The 14,751-nt window shown below is 45.4% G+C and overlaps 1 pseudogene across 1 annotated transcript; it reads right to left on the reverse strand.

Moving 5' to 3' along the window:
- Positions 1-394: 394 nt before the first annotated feature.
- LOC146368052 (acyl-coenzyme A thioesterase 1-like) lies at positions 395-14,405 on the reverse strand (annotated as a pseudogene). The gene is made up of 4 exons (XR_014797617.1): positions 13,952-14,405; positions 13,627-13,814; positions 2,244-2,711; positions 395-466 (listed from the first exon to the last, which is right to left on the reverse strand). The product of XR_014797617.1 is annotated as an acyl-coenzyme A thioesterase 1-like (transcript).
- Positions 14,406-14,751: the final 346 nt, after the last annotated feature.

Here is a 14,751-nt window from a genome sequence, read left to right on the forward strand (position 1 = left end):
ATATTTATTGTTCTGTCACAAGTGCAGTCTCTAATTTAAACAACACATTTGTTTTTCATTCCAACACATGAGCTGGAATGTTGTGTTATTTTAAGGATGGCTTGTTTCCAGTCCAGGCATTACTGCCTGAATGACTATCATGGATCGAGGTGATCCAAATGTAAGTGCAGAAGAAAGTCTTTAACTTCCCTTAAGTACAGTGGCAGTGGATGTGGGTTGGAGATGCAATGAGCTTGAACCTCCAGGCGACCATCTTCACTGACCACACCATCTGTGATGGAGGACTCATCTCTCCTGTTGTCCTGCAAGCAAACAATCATATTTTTTGGAACACAAACTTAATTGCTTTCTTAAAACATTTTTTTCCTGCATTTGGTATAGAACAGACTCCAATTTAGACAATCTCGGGCTCCCTCCCCACCGGAGCAATGTCCCACTTGTCAGTCTGGATAGCCGTGACCACCACCTGACACACAATAATGTCATGAAAGCATCATTTTAAAAAGGGCTATGCAAACATGGCCAATAACTTTCATTCTAATGATCTGCAAAATGATTTGGGCACAAAACAAATTTTGCTGTTAGAAAACTTGCAGACTTCACTATATACAGTGTAGACCCTCTAAACTAAGTTTGGGGGATGTGATCTTTCAAGAAATGCAGACCAAACTGTTGTTGTTTGTTTACTTACACAGCGTGTCTTGTAGAATTAACTGGAGTCACAGCAACAGCATAGTGCAGTCATATCTCAAGTCTAATAACAGAAGACAGGAAAAGATTAGTAAAGACACAACTTCCCCAAACCAAAGCACAAATAAAACAATAAGTAAAACAGGCTGATCTAAAGTATGATTAAAGTTCAGCCTGATTAATATAAATGTCACTGACAGTTGCTAATATATTGGAAAACCAAAATACTTACTGTTGAGTTGATGTCTTTCTGTCCAACAGCAGGAGTGCTGGTCCCGAACCTCAAAGACAGTAAGAAGCAAGCAGAGGGAGAAAAAACAGAATTTTTTTTAGAAGCTGATTTGATCCTTAATGGCTGTGCAATCATTATAACTTACAACACAGAAGGTCAATGAAGACCATATACAACCAAATTAGACTAACACATACAGTATTAAAAACACCATCTACTACTGTGTCTGAATGTGTGGTATTGGCACTGTCAGTTTAGACCTAAAGAGATATGTGTTTAAAAAAAGACCACCTAATTTAAATACAATCATTACATGCCTGTTAAAAGCTAACTTTCAATATATAAAGTTTCTAATAAGCAAAATGACCAGATCTAACATATGGCAAGGTTTATATGTAACATAATGTTTCTTATGATTCAACTGTGGAATTTAACGTAATTCTTTAGAAGGACAAGCTATATTACTTTATTCTCAATTATAAAGCCAACCTAGACTTTAACCATTTAACAGGCCGCTAATCTGGATTATAGCTTTCACAACAAAATGTGTTTTAAAACACGTTTTTAACAAAACAAATACTATTGTTATTTTTATTTAAAATGTAATTAAACAGAAAAGCCGGTTAAATATAAAAGCAGTTTGCTTATGTTGTTAAAGAAAGGCTAGATATGACATTAATAGATGCGACAGATGTTCAAAAGCTGCCAGAAAGCATTAAAAAAAACAAAAAACAGATGTCTCCGAAAATATCAGAGCATTTTTGCAAATATGTGATGTCTTGATAAATGGAGCAGATATTTGAACTTTACACAGCTACATTCTTGCCTGAATATATCTTAAAAGTTTATATAAAGCTTCACGTTCTTTGTCTTACCGATGTGAAACACAAATGGAAAATAAAACAAAGTGCTGACCAGAGCTTTTGAATCTTTCAACATAGTACACCATCCACTCACTGAAACAGGTCTCGCGATAACAATGCTGCATTTCCTGTCGGTTTTTAAACACCTCCATGTTTTGGAAAAATAGCCACCATCCTCACGAACTAGCAAACTTTGTACAGAGGGTATTCGTGTTCACACACAAAAGCACAACTGATGAGGGGGGAAGCTAGTGGGGTAGTTGAGAGAAAAGTGCTTCTATGTTACTACTTGCCATGTTTTGTAATTGGATGCCTGTAAGTGAGTCTGTAAAGCTTCTTGGGTGATCTATTTATATTTTTCCATGTCCAAAATGCTATATTTAACCACATCAGCAATGAATAACTAACTGGGTAATGTATGTGTGATAAACAAACTTCAACTGTAAGAGTACAGCTACATGGAGGCCGGAGTGGCAGTGGGGTGCATAAGGTGGCTCCAACATGTGTCCAGCTCCAGGGTAAAAAACAGTCTCAAAGTTCTCCTTCCCATGATGCCTAAGTCTCACCACCATTTCATCCATGTAGGCCTTGCTGTCCCAGCTGAGGTCGTCTCCTACAGCCGCAAAAAGAAAATGGCTCTTGGCTCATTCAATGGGGATCAAGCTGCCCTTATTCTTCTCTGTCAGGGGATCTTCAAGAGCATCCTTTATGATGATTGCACCTGACTCGGTGGGAATAAATTTGCTTTCGTCAAACAGTATCGATGACAGGATCTGCCGTTTCTTGTAGTAGAGAGGAGTGACCACATTGGCGTTACAGGCATTGATGCACACTATGGCCTCGACACCTGGCACAAAAGCAGCGAGTGACAGTCCGATATTTGCTCCCTTGCATCTTGACATTATGCCAACTCCTTTACTGCCCACCTGTGAAATAACACAGAAATTAGAAAGGGATAAAAATCTATAAAACATTTGGAGCACCGGCTGACTTCACCTGTCATAATTTTTATTTTTGTTGCAGACTGATGCATATTACCATTAGTGAATAAGTAAACACATTCACATATGCACAGGGAAGCACTGTGAAAATTCATCATACCAATAAATAAAAGGAGAAAATGGTATTGACTCTAAACAGGAAAAAAAATTGCACTTAATTATACAACACAATAAAGTTGACAGCCAATACACCAATAAAGCCAGTCTGACAAACCTAGTTAAAGAAAAAAAGGGCAGTTGTTACATATTAGGACAGAATTATTAGCCACCCTATGAAAAAAGCCACACTATTTCCTAAGTGTGCATCTTTTCCAAAGATGCACATTTTATTTTTGGAATGTTACGTTATTTTAATTTGAACACAGAAACAAAACAATTTCACCAAAAAATAAACAAAAAGACTACCTGATGCTAATAGCCAGCAGTCAATTGTTGTAGTTTTCAAAAGCCTCTTACTTCTCCTGAGCAATCCAAGCATATTAGTCTATGGAGAATCTCTCAAACTCCTCCAGATTTCTTGGGCTTCTAGAATGGACCTTGGCTTACTTCACACTGCAAATTTTGAATGGGATTCAACTCTGGGCAATGTGCAGGGTAGTGATGTTAATTTTGGTGTTCTGGCCATAGTTCTTCACAAGGAGCGACGTATGTTTTGTGTCGTTTGATGGCCCAGACCGAGTTTTAAAGCTGATTGCTTGAGGTTTTCTTTTAAATCTTCACATGTCCTTCTTTTTTCACGACTCTTTTTATCTTGATCCCCAGTTTGACATTCCCATAGCATAACAGCACTATTTTTTGTCATGATCCTGTGTCGGTGACCCAGTGTTTTGTATCTGTTTTACTTCTTTCTTGATTATTTGTTATTCAGGGTTGTCACTTGTGATATTTTGGTTTCTGTCCTAGTATTTCTACTTCTCAGGTTTTGTTCTGAGCTCCTTCTGTTCTGTATCTCTGTGCCTGCCCTGGTCCCACGTCTGTGTGTTTCCTCCCTGTTGCAATGTCTGATGTCTTAGTGTTAAGCTCATATCGGTGCTTACCTGTTATATTTCCTGATTTACTTTGATATTCCCTGTCCTGTGTGTAGTGTGTCTTGCTTGCCCTTGTCATCGTCAGCTCTGATTTCTCCCAGCTGTGTCTCCCTCCTGCCTCCCATTCCCTGATTGCTCCTGTGTGTTTTCAAGCCCTGTATTTTCTTCTGCTTGTTAGTGGTCTGTCTGCAAGGTCATCCCGTGAGTTATGGTTTCAAATTTGTTAGATATTACCAGTTTAGGTTTTTTCTTAGTTTCCGTCATTCCCATCTCCGCTCAGTCTGTGTATTCACCACGTGACAATTATTACTTTAGGGCTGGTGTTCTTTGGGTTGTAGCCCTCATCTAGTGATGGCCAAATGAAGCTTTCTGAAGCACTGAAGCTTGTATTGAAAAATGGTTCATTACTCGAAGCTTTTCAACACAGTCCTCTCTGGTGACATCTGGTGGCCAAAAATATGAAGAGCAGCTTGAATCCACAAAATAAAACCAACCGCTTCATTAAGATTGCTCACTCTACAGAGTGGAATTCTGTCTGATATTGGGCCACCGTTGTGTTGCTTTGAACGTGTATTTTTTGGTGGTTAAAAAAATGTGGTTTATTCGTTTAATAAATCATTTTGACCAGTAAACTCTCCTTGTTTAAACATGCACCATTGTGTGGTCTTTCTTTGCTTGTGACTTCTTGATGTTGGTAAATACAATAATTGAAAAATACCACATTACATATAATATACATATAATAATGTACAACACATTATGGAGTATGCTTCTCCTGTGAGGTCCTGCCTCCATGCACTTATGCAATTAACCGCTAGACGGGTATATTTATAAATAATATTATATTAGGGAAATTGTCCCAGACATATTTTTGACCTGGGGGTAGAATTGATTGTGAAATGGAAAGGAAAAATGCTTATGAACTTGCAAATTAAAAACATGATGCATTTAAGTAGCCCTTTTTCATTTTTATTTAAAAAGAGAATTTGTTCTAGTGTGCGATGGCCGAACCTGTTCCTTTTCGTGGAGATAATTTCTCCTGCCTTAAGGGAAATCCCTTCACATGGCACAGAAGAGGCTGGAGTGCAGAGAAACTGGCAGAGATGCAGTTATACAGTCTACCTGGGCCCCACAAACTATCAGATAGAGAGAATAAATAAATTCAATTGCTGCACATTTGGGAGACTAACATTTTCAGATTAATTAAACAATAAAATATATATTTTTACAACATTACATGTAAAGAGTCAAGTGGAAGTTTTTCTAAAGTTATTTAATGATATTTATATTATGGAAGCAGATTTTTGACATTTTACCTTTTTCCCGTTTTCAGATATAATAAACACGCACAAAACAAAAGCAAACGGCCAGAACACAAAGCTGGAAAACCCACCCGATTGACAAAAATCAACTCAAAAGTCTCCCACAAAACAGAACCTCCTCTATCCCTCGCTGGCTCCAAATCTCTCAGTGGAATGATCAGTGGTTCGCTATCTGTCACCATCAAAACACTCCACAAATCCCGCGAATGATTCGCTTCCTTATAAACCATTGAAACAGATACCGAAGCAGTTAGGTTCTAAATGAAGCTTCGGACGTCACTGATCACGTGACTCTGGCCAAACGAATCAAGCTTCGACACAGTGCTTCTGAAGCAGTGTGTTGATTTTTTTGACACACGCACCGGAGCTTCAGCTTCAAGCGGGCCATCACTTCCCTCATCTTTCTCCAAACATAAGCAGTGTCCCAAGAGCTCTGGTTTTGTCTCGCATGTGCTTCCAGTTTGCATTATTTTTCTCCAGGTGTCTTTGGCATACTTCAATCTGTCTCATCCACAGATTGAAGTACATTTCTTTTCTTTCTTTCTTTGTTTGCTTATTTGGTTGCTTTTAGTTTCTTGATTGCATTTTTTTCTAAGCTCATTTCTATTTCGCCTAGGTTGCCCTGTTATAGTTTATCTATTAGATTCCCCTTGTGTCTTCACCCCCTGTGTTTAAGTCTCCCACACCCTTCATGTGTTTCAGTAATGTATTTGTCTCCCGTCTCCTCCTCCTGATTACATGTTTTCCCTGTGTGACACATTCCTTCTGTAATGTGTGTTTTCCCCCAGCCATTATGTTTTGTTTGTGCTTTGTTATGTCCATGTCTCATCTCCAGTCCCCTTTTCCCCTCTTTCTTTTTACAGTGTGCATGCTCCCCATCTGTCGATGTCTGTCTAGATTTCCTGTGTTATTTTGACAGTCGCCTGTTTTCCGTGTACAGTATGTTTAGTTTTGCTTTCCTTGTGGCATCAGGTTAATTTGTATCAGCCATGTTCCCATGTGTTTCCTCTTCCCCTTGTCACCTCTTGTCTGTAATTGTGTGAGTTTTTGTTGTGGCGTCTGCTTTTCCCTCATGGCTCTCCTGTGTCCTCCCAGTATTTCCAAGGCCTCTCTAATGTTCCGCGTTTTGTCTATTTGCTTAGTTTTCCCAGTTCAGGTGATCCTCTGTTTGGTTTACGCTTCTCCCATTGTGGTCTGCCTTAATAATGGCACATTTTTAGTTATTTCCCGTTACAGTCTTTTATGGTCTGCATTTGGGTCCTCACATTAAAGATTCTACACGATCTGCCTCTGCATATGTTTGCCAGTATTTCTGGGGTCTTGAGACGGATCTCTCACTAGTTTTCCAGAGTTTTTTTTTTTTTTTTTAAATCTTTTGCTATCTACCTCTGTCAGGCTTGTTCGGTACTGTTTGGCTCTGGCTGAGTTTCTGAAAACATCTCATATTGAAACTTGGAAATGATGTGACTGATTGTGGACTTTCGGAGGACCAGGAAACGCTTGACCCCTGTTTCAATCCAGGGGGTCCATGTGGACATTATGGAGGACTATGAATACCTTGGAGTACACATAGACAATAAACTTGTCATGGTCTGTATGTGCAATATGCAGGCTCACAGAGGCGGAAACTTAAATTCAAAGAACCTTAGCTTTATTGCTTTTTTTTTTTTTTTTTTTTTTTGTGTCCCGTTTGGATCTTTAGCCATCAGAATTGTTGTCTTAAGGCCAAGAAAGATGCCATTTATTTTACCAAGTGGATCATCATGGCCTTGCCATATTGGTCCATTTGATTGACCTTTATTATAATTATGAATTTATTTTATTTTCGGTTGCTACAAACGGGACAGACATGACTGGGGGATAGGACAGGGAGAAAGAATGAAAGAAAGAGAGGGAGAGAAAGAAAACCAAAGGGGAGAAGAGACGGTGAGAAAGGGGGGAAGAAAGAAAGAAAAACAAACAAAACACCTGGATCACCTGTATGGAGAAAAAAAAACAGAAGAGAAAGCAAACAAAAAAAAGAGCAACATAATAAATACAGCACCATCACAATAAACTAGCTAGCAGTAGATAACAGTAGATACTAAATATTAAACGATATTGTGCAGCACGCAAGATAGACAGCGCACAATGTGCTTTGAGGCAGCAGCCAAGAAAGGTGTAGTCCGCGTCTGTGAACACCCGTGTGTACACCTGTGTGCATACCTGTGTGGATCAGCATGCTTGTATTCCAAAGGTTTCTCCATGTAACGATCTGCTAGGGAGTGTGGGGAGCCATAGCCCCGTCCACCAGGGTATGAAGCAGGTATGGAGGAGATCCAGGCCCCAGATATCCAGAGGCCCCAGAGTACAAGGACCCGAGGAGGACCACCAAAAGGGGGGGAACCGTGCCACCCTCCTGGGAAGAGCTGAGTAGAGCCCCAAACGAGAGGTCACCCAGCAGCTACGGAGCAGAGGCCAGAGGGGGTTGCAGTGGCGTGCCCGCGGGCTCCGCCGGCAGCCAGCTGTGCCAGAGAGGACCGAGCTTCAGGCCCAGAGGCCAGAGGCCTGAGGGCATCCCACCCCCCGGAAGGGGCCCAGCCGGGCCACAGGCGCCAGGCCCCGCCAATTGGCCACCAGGAGTGAGCCGGTACATACATGAGCGCCCAGCCCCAGACGACAAGGACCACCAACACACCAACGTCTGAGGGCATCAGCCACTGGCAGGGAGTGTGGTGAGGGGAGATAGGCCTCCGTACTTTGGAGGGCCTGAGATGTACCCAGAGAGGTTGAGTCTAAGACCCAACCTGACATATAGACACAGACGAACAGGCGCACACGGACACAAACGTGCATTCCCACCCCCATATACACAACCAAATACTCGGCACTCACCCAACGTGTAGACAGACACAAATAGACACTGCACAGACAGCCACACTCCCCAAACATACTCTATATCCCAGGTCCAGGTACCCCTGCCCCCAGAGGGGCAAGCTGCACCTAGACCCAGGAGATGTAACCCTTCTCTCTGGGGTGGAGGCAAGCGGACCACCTCCTTATCTGCAGTAGCAGGGAGGCCCCGCATCCCAGACCCCAGTCTGACGGCCAGCACCTCCTCCCAGCCCCCCAGCCCTGACGGCTAACAGAACCGGGGTGAGTGAAGACCTCAAATCTCCCTACGCCCGCTCATATGTAGTGTTGCTGTGTGCTGTTCTAAAGTGCATTTAAAACTCAGGAGAGCATGGTACTTGCTTCCTCTCAGAGAGCAGCACAGCTCCTCCCGAAAACCCTTAGTGTCTAAATGCATTTAAAATTGAGGGTAGGGCACCAGCGCCAGAGGTGGGTTGGAATACACCAACCATCCTCTGGATGCTGTAAAACGTGCCCACCCCCAAGGCCCTATATGTATGTGTTATGTGAGAGTGTGAGTAATGTGGATGTCTAGGTTGCAGAATAAAATTGAGGCACAGGCGGCCAGAAGGGGACAGAGGGGGAGTGCCTCCCCTGCACCCTGGTGACATACCTGCACCCCAAGCCCTGCGTGTGTGGGTGGGTGTGGTAGAGCGGGAATAGGGAGGCAGCTGAGGATTGGGAGGGAAGAAAGGGAGGGGCAAGCGGCCCCTCCCTGGGGCCAGCTCCCCCGCTGACCCCAGTAGGCACCCCCACACTCTGGAACCCACCAGGGCAAGGGGGCCCAGGCCCATCCGGACCGGAGCCCGCAGCAGCAGCACCGCCCAGCCCCACAGAGTCCGGGGCAGCCCACCTGACTCCACCCCAGAGAAAACTGCACCCACCCCATCATCCAATAATCTCCCAAACTACACAAGACAATAGACACCCAGGCTGAGTTCATTCTCCACCTCCCCTATATCTCTCCCCCCACCTGCAGAGTGAGCTCCTGTGGTGAGGAGACCACCTGCAAAGATATAACAACCTCCCCACCAGTTAGAGAGCCCCCTAGTTGGGCCGATGCACCAGAGGTCCCCTACACTGGGGCTGAGCCCCCCTGCACCCACCCGCCCACTGCTCCGGCGACACAACAGCCAGGACCCAAGCCCCCAAGGCCCGGCCAGCACCCCAGACCGGGGGGCGGAGCACCCCCAGACCCCCAAGCCTCCACGCCCATCCCGGACCCTCCCAGGGGGAGCTTAGCTTTATTGCTGGCAAAAATCAAAACAGAAACTAAACTGGAAAACTAGAAAACAGAACTTGGAACAGAACACACAGGCTAGTATGAGGGAAACTGCGAGAACGAACGGGAACACACACAGGCACTAAATACAGGTGGAGAACAGGGCAGAGGGCAAACACCTGGGAAACACAGCTGACACTAATAACAAAGGCGAGGTGAGGAGGAAGCAAAACAGAATGCATTGACCTTCAAAGTAAAACAGGAAACAGACTGGCACAGAACTGAACCCATACTAACAGTAGAAATCACAAACCACAATTAAATCATAAAATAATAATAACAATACACAAAACACTGGGTCACTGACCCAGGACGGTGACAAAACTGGACTGGGTTAAAAACACCACTGCACACTACAGGAAGGGCCAGAGTCGTCTCTATTATCTTAGGCGGCTGAGGTCTTTCAACATCTGTCGGACAGTGCGCAGGATTTTCTTTGCATCTGTTATGGCCAGTGCTATCCTCTATGCTGCTGGATGCTGGGGTGGCAGGTTGAGGGTCGCATATGCTAACAGACTCGATAAACTGATCCGCAAGGCCAGTAATTTTGTGGAAACGGAACTGGACTCCTTTAGGGTGGTGTCTGAGAGGCAGATGTTGTCCAAGATAAGGGCAAAGCTGGGTAATACCTCCATGATGTGCTGGCTAGTCACAGGAGCACATTCAGTGAGAGACTGAGATTACCAAAAAGCCCCACTGAACAACACAGGAAATCATTCCTGCCAGTGGCCATCTCCCTGTACAACTCCTCCATCTGATACACTGTACACACTGCAGTTACACACTGCAGTAGTTACACCCTTTGCACGTGCTCTACAGTGAAAGAACAAATGATGTAGTCTTACATGTTAGAGTTAAATGTTAATAATAAATATTTCACCTCTATTGTTACGGTCCTGGGCCTGTGGCCCAGTGTCTTGATTTTGTATTGTTGTTTATTAGTCTGTTTTCCTTTTGCTTCAATGTTTATGACTATTGGAGTTTTGGTTTCTATTCTCTTGTTCCCCACTCATGTCTCATGTCTCAGGTTCCTGTACTGTGTTCCCTCCATTCTCTGTTGGTGTTGTGTCTCTGAGTTCAGTCTGTGGATTTCCTGTTTTATTTTGAAGGTCCATGTCTCATGTCAGTGTTTCTAGTTCCGCTTCCTCCGTCTTGTTAGGTCTGATTTCTCCTGGCTGTGTTCCCACCTGTTCCTCGTTCCCTTGTGTTCCTGCCTGTGTATTTACAGTGTGTGTTGTCCTTTGTTCAGCGTTGCATTGTTAACGTCAGTTCCCCTTGCATGCTATGTGTTTCCTTGTAATTCATATCCTTAGATTTCCCAGTTTAGTTTAATGTTGTTTTTGTATTCCTCTCAAGCCTGCAGTAAAGCAGAGTTTTGAGTTCACGTTTTGCCACTGAGTCCAGCGTTTGGGTCCTCTTCTCCTGTCTGCGCTCAGCGATCCATGACAGAACGACACAACCACAAAATGGACCCAGCAGACTTAGATTTTGCCACGGAGGGGGAAATGCTCAAGCAGTTGTGGGATTTCTGCCGGAGTGTAATCCATGCTGCAGACAATCATAAGAGACTTATCCAGGTAGTGTTTTTTGACCACCTCTTGTCATCTACTACATTTACCTTCAGCTTTTTTGGACATTAAAAGACTTAAGCACATAATAACGGATTTGAGGGCGAGGCTCTATTTTGAACTATTTGGCATGGGCGGTCCGGGCAAGGAAAATTCAGTTTCCCTCCTGGAAGCCCTCACCTCTTGGTATTCTCAGCATCACTGGCCTTTCCCGTCGTTGTTGATTGCCAAATCGTTGATCCTCCATTAAGGAAGAAACTGCACCCTCGCCATCTTCACCCCACCACACTTCCACTCTCTCCTGAGGCGGCTGTTATGGGACCTGCAGCACAGTTAGTGGACCTGTCGGCCCAGTCAGTCTACACAGGGACGGAGATTCTCCCCAGGGCTTCCCCAGAGGCTGAGTTTGAGTCAGTTGCCACCTCTGGACCCCTGGATAGAGTAGAGCCTGCTAGGTTTCTGCCGTCAGACCAGCCTGTAGTTCAGTCCTCTACTTCACCACCTGCTTCACTTCCACCTCTACCCTCAGCTCAGTTAGCTGCCCAGCAACCTTCAGCTCAGTTTCCAGTGTCACCTGCTCAGCAGCCACTAGCCCAGTTTCCAGTGTCCCTGCTACCTGTAGCCTAGTTAGCCGCCCGGCCTGTAGCTCAGTCGTCAACTCCACCACTGTTTTCACCTCAACCTCAGTCGCCCTCTGTTCAGTCTTCTGCGTCGCCGCTAGCTCAGTCCCCTGTTCAGTTGCCGCTAGCTCAGTCTACTGTTCAGTTGCCGCTAGCTCAGTCTACTGTTCAGTTGCCGCTAGCTCAGTCTACCACTCCACCACCTATTACACCTCTACCACAATCAGCCCAACTGCCTGTAGCTCAGTCTTCAGCCCCGCTACCTGTAGCTCAGTCTTCAGTTCTGTCAGCCACTCAGCCACCATCACAACCAGCATCACTACAACCTTTATTGCAATCCATAGCTCAGTCAGTAGCTCTGTCAATAGTTCAGTCATTAGCTTTGTCACCAGTTCAGGCTCCAGTGTTGTCACCCATCCAGTCAGCCACTCATCTACACCCTCAGCCAGGGGTCTCAACGCCTTCTGGCCCTGCATCAGCTCCTGCTGGAAGTTCGAGTGAGCCAATCCAGCACTTCGCGGCTCCCACGCCGCTGGCAGTCTCCGCTGGCAGTTCAGAAGAACTGTTTCAACCGTCCGCCTCTGCTGGCGGGTCCGCGGGGCCCATCCAGTCGTGTGAGGAGAACCCAGCCAGCATCAAGCTACATCAGCTGGGGGTTCAGGAGAGCCCAGCCAGCATCAAGCCACGTCAGCTGGGGGTTCAGGAGAGCCCAGCCAGCATCAAGCCACGTCAGCTGGGGGTTCAGGAGAGCCCGGCCAGCATCATGACAAGTTAGCTGGCTGGGTTCAGGAGAACCCAGCCAGCATCACGCCTTGTTAGCTGGAGGGTCCAAGGAGCCCGTCCAGCAACACGCCTCGTCAGCTTGAGGGTCTGGTGAGCTCAGCCAGCATCACACCTCACTAGCTGGGGGTCCTGGATGACCCAGTCCGCACATCAACGTGTCCGCTGACGACTCTGGGGAGTCTGTTAAGCCACCACACCGTGGAAGTTGCAGGCATCTAGTCCTGCAGCGTCTGGTCCTGCAGCTGCCACGCTGCCGTCTGGTCCTGCAGCGTCTGGTCCTGCAGCGTCTGGTCCTGCAGCGTCTGGTCCTGCAGCTGCCACGCTGCCGTCTGGTCCTGCCTCGTCTGGTCCTGCAGTTGCTGCACTGCCGTCTGGTCCGGCTCGGGCTGGGCCATCTCGCCTTCGCCGGCTACCTATCAGGCCTCTGGTTGGACATCACTGCTGTCGAGGGTGACCTCCTGAACAAGGTCGTTGCCGCCACTGCCTTCTGTGTGGCCGGCCTCCAGATCTCCTTCGCCTGCGTCGCCACCGCTGCCGTCCGCACGGTCGGCCTCCAGACTTGCTTCGTCCACGCCGCCGCAGCCTCCTGCACAGTCGGCCCCCTGAATGGTTCTGGATTGGGCTCATGTGCTGTCCACCTCCAGGTCGACCCCCTGAGCTGCTGTATGGAGTTTGTGCCAGCGACCTTCGGGTCGGCTTCCAGAACTGCCGTTGGACTTTGCCCCTGTGGATTCGTGGCTGACCCAGCTTGTTTGTTTTGTTCTGGACTCCTGTTGCTGGGATTTTGCTTTGTTGGACTCCAATCTTTTCTGCCTTGTACTCTGTTTTGGACTCGTGATGCCTGTTCTGTTATTAACAAATTATTGAGACTGACTTTTCTGGGCCAAGGGAGTCTGAAAAGAATGTCCCAGACTGAGATAATAAGTAGGAAAAAACAGGCTGCAAATTGCTAGCTAATATTTAATACAGCAAGGTTAGCGGGCAAGGATTTTTTCTTTCTTTTTTCCATGAAAAGGAGCAGATAAGAGACGAGGTCAGACGTGAATGAAGTGTGGGAGAAGATCCAGTCAGGGACGGCAGGATCGGCTGCGTCGTTTCCCAAAGAAGTCCCAAATCAGTCATAATAATAGTTGTTTTTGTGTGGTATAAAAATGTAATGCCCACTTACAGGGTCATCCTTTTTGTTAAGCACATTGTTGGTTCACATTGAGGTCCAGCATGCCGAAACATCTAATTTCAACTGCTGAAATCAATTAAATCTTTTAAAAGATAGTCACTCTCATGTACTTTCTTAAGGAAAAAAAAAAAAACACGTAACTAGTATGAAACACCTTTCTGCACTCACCTTTGGTTGCTGTTTTAAGAAATTCATTGCTTCTTCAAAGTGGTCCAGATGTGTCTCTGTGATATTGTCACCCTTCTTATTGTACACCGCCATTGAGAGAACCATGAAACCTTTGTTGGCCAATAGACTGGGTCTTGCCTCAGATATGAAGGTGGGAATATCAAACAAAGCAGGAAAAGGACCTTTTCCTGGAAGAAAGGAAAAAAGGTTCTCGTCAGCAGCAAAGGTTTCATTTCTGAGATGAAGGAAACAATGCTGATTTATAAGCTAGTTAACGTTAAATAAACTAAAATGAAGATAGAAACCTAGGAACCACCTCCAGTACCTAGAGGAGTGAACAAGACTCCACGGATGTTCCCTTCATTGACGGGGACCCTGGTGACCCCATCTCTCATCAGAAGCCTCTCATTTGTCATCTCTGCCAGTAATCTGCCCTCCTCTTCATGCACAGAAAACTTCACCACCTGGGAGTTTATGGCATTTGTCTTTAGATATATTTTGTGCATAGTATGTGGCCTCATGGAACACAGCAGACCCATGGGTTCTACTCCAACGTAGCTCCCACCTAGCGAGGGGTCTCTTTTCAGGTCGACCTCCCCACTGCCATCAGCCCTGTAGGTGGCCGAGGAGCTGAACACCACTCCCTTGTCATCAGTTAATTTGGCTCTCATGTTGACAACCTGCCTTGGCCTCAGCCCGGCCACCTTCACCTGAATGGGCTCATCAAACATACATTTGATGCTTGGCAGCAGCTTCAGTCTCACTTGAGAGGACATCTTTTCTGAAAAAGAGAAAAAGATTGGACTTTATGAATGTAAGATTAAAAACTCCCCTTACACAATACTTTTTGTAAGAAGATTCAGAGACAGATCGATCCATATTACATTACATTATATGTTTTCAGACAAACAGAGAGACAGATAAAGACTCAAGGGTGCCATTGCTACCATGCAGTGTTTAAAATAATCCACTCTCCCAGTTTGTGCTCAGTGTGCATGAAATGCTTTACACCAAACTCCACTCAAAAAATTTGCCAATTTAAATACGTATCATTAGCAAGCAAGCAACTACACTATAAGTGCCCACTGTTAATTCAACAAGCTGTTAATATTAGATCCATTTCAG

The sequence above is a fragment of the Perissodus microlepis genome, chromosome 18 (assembly GCF_051167445.1).
Source record: "Perissodus microlepis isolate ML-2025 ecotype Zambia chromosome 18, ASM5116744v1, whole genome shotgun sequence".
NCBI classification, from domain to species: Eukaryota; Metazoa; Chordata; class Actinopteri; order Cichliformes; family Cichlidae; genus Perissodus; species Perissodus microlepis.